A 7,124-nucleotide genomic window follows, 5' to 3' on the forward strand; every position below is an offset into this window, starting at 1 on the left:
CTAGAAACTTTTTCATCTGTCTAGTAGGATGTAATGAAAAATAAGTTTCTTGAAACACCACAAAGCTGAATTTAATTTTTAATTTAACTTCTGAGGTTAATTTTTCAAAAATAAAATGTGCAAGCAATTATCTAGCACTACCATCAAGTCGGCGGAGGAAATATAATAATAAGAAGGCACTAGCACAAACTTTCGTCTGCGGGATGCGATGTAATGAAAAAAGAGTTTCTTAAAACGCCAGAAGAAGGAATTTAATTTTTATTTTAACTTCTGAGGATAATATTTAAAAAAAAAAAGTGCGCAAGGGATTCCTCAGCTTCTCATCATTCATCATAAAAACGCATTCACATAATCACAGAGCACTCCTCTCCCACTACCATCAAGTTGGCAAGGGGAATATAACAATATGAAAACACCAGCAACTTTCATCTGTTTAGTACAACGTTTCTTAAATAGTGTTCCGCGGAATCCAGGGGTTCCATTGAGATCAATCAAAGGTTCCACGAAACTCTCAATCTTTATTTTCCTTGATTTTTAGAAAACATAAAATATCTATTGAAATAATGACTTTTAAAAACTCAAAACCTTTTTTAAACTTTAAAATTTTGTTTGTGTCTGCATTTTTTTTTTCAAAGTTGTTTACAGATTTTACTTTTCGTTAAATTTTGAAATTACGTTTTGGAATTAAAATTTTTTATTTGAAATATTTTTTACCTTGACTGGTAAATAAAACATTTCAAGAATGTTGCTTTAAACTATATTACTTATGCAAAAACAGGTGTCCAAAAAAAAAAAAAGGTTATTTGAAAGGGTTCCACTAAGTAAAAAAAATAAGAAACACTGGTCTAGTGTGATGTAATGAAAAATATGTTTCTCTTGAAACGCCACAAAACTGCATTTAATTTTATTTTAACTTCTGAGGCTAATTTTTCAAGAAATAAAAAGTGCGCATAGGATTTTTTTAGCGTCTCATCATTCATCATAAAAACGCATTCACATAATCACAGAGCACTCCTCTCCCACTACCATCAAGTCGGCAAAGGAAATATAATAATATGAAGGCACTAGCAACTTTCATCTGTTTAGTACAGCGTCTCTTAAATTGTGTTCCGCGGAATCCAAGGGTTCCATTGAGATCAATCAAAGGTTCCACGAAAATCACAATCTTTATTTTCCTTGATTTTTAAAAAACATAAAAAATCTATTGAAATAATGACTTTTCAAAACTCAAAACTTTCGTTAAACTTTAAAATTTTGTTTGTGTCTGCATTTTTTTTTCAAAGTTGTTTACAGATTTTACTTTTCGTTAAATTTTGAAATTATTTTTCGGAATTAAAAATTTTTATTTGAAATATTTTTTACCTTGACTGGTAAATAAAACATTTCAAGAATGTTGCTTCAAACTATATTACTTATGCAAAAACAGGTGTCCAGAAAAAAAAAGAAGGTTATTTGAAAGGGTTCCACTAAGTAAAAAAAATAAGAAACACTGGTCTAGTGTGATGTAATGAAAAATATGTTTATCTTGAAACGCCACAAAACTGCATTTAATTTTATTTTAACTTCTGAGGCTAATTTTTCAAGAAATAAAAAGTGCGCATAGGATTTTTTTTAGCTTCTCATTATTTATCATAAAAAACGCATTCACATAATCACAGAGTACTCATCTCCCACTACCATCAAGACGGCGGGGGAAATAAATAATAAGGAGGCACTAGCACAAACTTTCGTCTGCGGAAATCGATGTCTGAAAAAATGAGTTTCTTAAAGCGCCAGAAGAAGGAATTTAGTTTTTATTTTAACTTCTGAGGTTATTTTTAAAAAAAAGTGCGCGTAGGATTTTTCAGCTTCTTATCATTCATCATAAAAACGCATTCACATAATCACACAGCACTCATCTCCCACTACCATCAAGTCGGCGGGGGAAATATAATAAATAATAAGGAAGCACTAGCATAAACTTTCGTCTGCGGAATGCGATATAATGAAAAATGAGTTTCTTAAAACGCCACAAAACTGAACTTAATTTTTATTTTAACTTCTAAAGTAAATATTTAAAAAAAAAAGTGCGCAAAGGATTTTTTAGCTTCTTATCATTCATCATAAAAATGCATTCACATAATCACAGAGCACTCATCTCCCACTACCATCAAGTCGGCAGAGGAAATATAATAATAAAGAGGCACTAGCACAAAATTTCATCTGCGGAATGTGATGTAATGTAAAATGAGCTTCTTAAAACGCCAGAAGATGGAATTAAATTTCTCCATTTTGTTCTTCTGAGGTGGATTTTTCGAAAAAAAAAATGTTTGCACAAAGAATTTTTTAGCTTTTCATCAAAAAACGCATTCACATAATCACAGAGCACTCATTTCCCCCTACCACCAAGTCGGCGGGGGGAAATACAATAATAAGGAGGCACCAGCACTCACCTTCATCCTGTGAGTTAGCAACAGCCACCAGCGCCACCAAAAACAACGTCCAGAGTCCCATCCCGCTCGGTCGTTGAACGCTATGTGAGTGCTCTCTTCTCTCTCGCATCTCTTCTCTTCAGGAGCACGCTTCCATGGAGATGGGTGGAGATCAAGCAAAGGCGGATTCACGATACCGTTCCTGCTTATATAGTCAGGGTCACTCTCTCTCTCTTCCTCCTCTTTTTTTTTTCTTCTCTTTTTTGCCGGCCGGGATGTTCTCTATCCCTGTCGAGGAGAAACAGGTGGTTGAGCGGTTCTGCTGCGGTGGTTATGATTGTGGGCCGTTAGTTTGTTATTTGAGTGTTTGAAGAGTTTGCGATGCTCTTGGTTTTCGTTTACTTGTTGCTTATTGCATCAACACAGAGAAATTTAGGAAATTTAATGAAGTATAAAACAGAAAAAAAAAATGAATTTGAATTTTGACATCTTGTAATCAAATTATGTTTTTCGCAATCACGAGTGTGTGTGGAGGCGTGTGTGTTTGTATCTGTGCTCAAGCATGAGTGCGTGTGTGTGCGTGCGTGCATGCGTGCGCGTGCGCGTGTGTATGTGTGCGTATGTGTGTGTAGGCATGTGTGTTTGTGTCTGTGTGCAGGCATGAGTGTGTATGTGTGTGTATGCGTGCGTGTGTGAATGTGTGTGTATGCGTGCGTGTGTGAATGTGTGTGTATGCGTGCGTGTGTGAATGTGTGTGTATGCGTGCGTGTGTGAATGTGTGTGTGCGCGTGTGTGTGTATGTGCGCGCGTGTATGTATGTGTTTGCGTATGTGTGTGTAGGTATGTGTATATATGCGTGTGTGTAGACATGTGTGTTTGTGTCTGTGTGCAGGCATGAGTGTGTATGTGTGTGTATGCGTGCGTGTGAGAATGTGTGTGTGCGCGTGTGTGTGTGTATGTGCGCGCGTGTGTGTATGTTTGTGTTTGCTTATGTGTGTGTGTGTGTAGGTATGTGCATATATGCGTGTGTGTAGGATATGGGCGCAACTGGAGACTTTGCACGCTACAGGAGCAGCATCGTGAGGCCGGTCGACGGTGGTGCTGCAGAGAGAGGTGGGAGAAAATAAACAAAAGAGTCAAGTGAGAACAATAAGCAATGTGAATGCTCAAAAAAAAAAAAAAAAAAAAAAAAAAACAATAATAGAAAGACTGTAGTTTGTTTCTCGGTGAAGTGTGAGGTTTTTTCGCTTTGAAATATCTATGAGGGGAAAGTTTTCGGAATTGTAAACATGCACGAAACAAAATATCGTACTTATGCAAATTGAAGCAATGATGAAATTGTATACAGTTTGACAGCCGATTATTGTCCGTTTTCCACGAGAAGGCTCCGCCTTCGTCACGTGGTATCCGATGATTCTATTGTGCTGCTTTCAACAGAAGGCATATTCGAGTCATAGCATTTTTTCATAGCAGAGTCATAGCAGAGTATTTTTTGTCAGAAAAGCAGCCATTTTTAAAATGCAAGAATAACTAAAATGACGACGGAGAAGAAAAGCAAGTGATGTAAAGGGCACTGATTTTTTTACACATTAAAATGCATGCCAAAGTTAAGGTTGTCTGGTCGGCTCATTTACAAGCGCGGGGATACGTTAACCGATTACCCCCGCGTAAAATTGAACTTTGCGATCGGGAAGGTGGAGTGAAGTGCCTTCTCGTGGAAAACGAACAATAGATAGAAAGGCAGAGATTCGATTTACAGACGGAAATGAACGCATCTGCTAGTTTTCAGGGATGTCAACTTTTGCAGATGTATGTTAGCCTCTAAACTAAGCAGCGTCACACTCAAATGAGCGGAACAAGCGTATCGATTTCTCCCCCCCCCCCAACTCAGATAGACTCGTCCTAACCGGACGTTTGCCAATTCCATGTAATCGGTGGTCAGACTGTATAGGGTAGCAATGACCATTCAGTTTTTCTGTCCCTAGATATAGCAAGCACTTAATACGTTTAAGAATATATTTTCAACCGTTTGCATAAAAATGTATGTATTATAGTACAGTGCGAAAGACAAAGTAATTTTAACTGCTACTGAAAGCACATTGATAAAATATAAAAAGTGGTTTTTTTTTTCTTTTTTAATCTAAAGACTAATAATGTGTAAAGACATTACATCTTAAATTTAAAACATTCACCTGTTACCTTTATAACAAACATTAAACAAAAGGTACTCATTTTTATAAATAAACTAGCATTCCCGTACCCGGCATTGCTCGGGTAATGGAATTAGCAGGGGTTAACAGTGCTTGGTGCACCTAGTTTCGAAAATCCCCTATAATAATTACTTATTACCTATAACTTTTTCTAATTTGGGGAGGATCCCGTGGCCCCTGAACTCCTTACATATATGCCTTTGTCCTTAACCGATCTTTAACTGTTATTACCGATCCTTTTAAAGTATTGATTATCTTTGCAAACACAGCCATCCACATTTTATTGATATACCTATGTTTGAGCAAGAACTTCTTTGTATACAACATTTTTAGTTTTTTTTTTCTGGTGCTAAAATTATTAAGCTGCTTGATGAACTGACTTTGGAGAAAGCTACATAACATTGGCCATGTGAAAAAAAGTCTTCTCTTAAATTGGTCCCTGCTACTTTTAATGTCTGTCCTTGTGATTTATTAATGGTTATTGCAAAGCAAACTTTAACAGGAAACTGTACTCTTCTAAATTCAAAAGGATAGTTCGCCTGTGATGATGTTCTTAAAAACTTCGTTTCTAGTTTTGAAGAAATGAAAGCAATAGACAGAAACATTATGATTTGACTTGAGAAAAGCCTCGAAGAACCACGTGAGAAACAAAAACAATATCAAATTTATAGTTCGCTATCGACCAAAAGTTGAGATGAAGTACTGAATAATGATTTGAATGGATTAAAGCCTTCGAAAATAAGGGATTTGAATTCAATGACAGGTTTTAATTTCTCAGAAATTAAGAGGTTTTAATTAATTTCTCCCGAACTAATTGAGATTTCGAAAAATCCTTTCTTAGTGGTTACTTTCGTAATCATGCGGACATGCCTGCCAAATTTCAAGTCTGAAGCTTCAGCGGTTTCGGCTGTGCGTTGATATATATATATATGTATATATATATGTATATATATTATCTCAGGACATTGATTTTTATATATTAAGACTAGCATTCCCGTACCCGGCATTGCTCGGGTAATGGAATTAGCAGGGGTTAACAGTGCTTGGTGCACCTAGTTTCGAAAATCCCCTATAATAATTACTTATTACCTATAACTTTTTCTAATTTGGGGAGGATCCCGTGGCCCCTGAACTCCTTACATATATGCCTTTGTCCTTAACCGATCTTTAACTGTTATTACCGATCCTTTTAAAGTATTGATTATCTTTGCAAACACAGCCATCCACATTTTATTGATATACCTATGTTTGAGCAAGAACTTCTTTGTATACAACATTTTTAGTTTTTTTTTTCTGGTGCTAAAATTATTAAGCTGCTTGATGAACTGACTTTGGAGAAAGCTACATAACATTGGCCATGTGAAAAAAAGTCTTCTCTTAAATTGGTCCCTGCTACTTTTAATGTCTGTCCTTGTGATTTATTAATGGTTATTGCAAAGCAAACTTTAACAGGAAACTGTACTCTTCTAAATTCAAAAGGATAGTTCGCCTGTGATGATGTTCTTAAAAACTTCGTTTCTAGTTTTGAAGAAATGAAAGCAATAGACAGAAACATTATGATTTGACTTGAGAAAAGCCTCGAAGAACCACGTGAGAAACAAAAACAATATCAAATTTATAGTTCGCTATCGACCAAAAGTTGAGATGAAGTACTGAATAATGATTTGAATGGATTAAAGCCTTCGAAAATAAGGGATTTGAATTCAATGACAGGTTTTAATTTCTCAGAAATTAAGAGGTTTTAATTAATTTCTCCCGAACTAATTGAGATTTCGAAAAATCCTTTCTTAGTGGTTACTTTCGTAATCATGCGGACATGCCTGCCAAATTTCAAGTCTGAAGCTTCAGCGGTTTCGGCTGTGCGTTGATATATATATATATGTATATATATATGTATATATATTATCTCAGGACATTGATTTTTATATATTAAGACTAGCATTCCCGTACCCGGCATTGCTCGGGTAATGGAATTAGCAGGGGTTAACAGTGCTTGGTGCACCTAGTTTCGAAAATCCCCTATAATAATTACTTATTACCTATAACTTTTTCTAATTTGGGGAGGATCCCGTGGCCCCTGAACTCCTTACATATATGCCTTTGTCCTTAACCGATCTTTAACTGTTATTACCGATCCTTTTAAAGTATTGATTATCTTTGCAAACACAGCCATCCACATTTTATTGATATACCTATGTTTAAGCAAGAACTTCTTTGTATACAACATTTTTAGTTTTTTTTTCTGGTGCTAAAATTATTAAGCTGCTTGATGAACTGACTTTGGAGAAAGCTACATAACATTGGCCATGTGAAAAAAAGTCTTCTCTTAAATTGGTCCCTGCTACTTTTAATGTCTGTCCTTGTGATTTATTAATGGTTATTGCAAAGCAAACTTTAACAGGAAACTGTACTCTTCTAAATTCAAAAGGATAGTTCGCCTGTGATGATGTTCTTAAAAACTTCGTTTCTAGTTTTGAAGAAATGAAAGCAATAGACAGAAACA

Source organism: Uloborus diversus, chromosome 9 (assembly GCF_026930045.1).
Source record: "Uloborus diversus isolate 005 chromosome 9, Udiv.v.3.1, whole genome shotgun sequence".
Lineage (NCBI taxonomy): Eukaryota > Metazoa > Arthropoda > Arachnida > Araneae > Uloboridae > Uloborus > Uloborus diversus.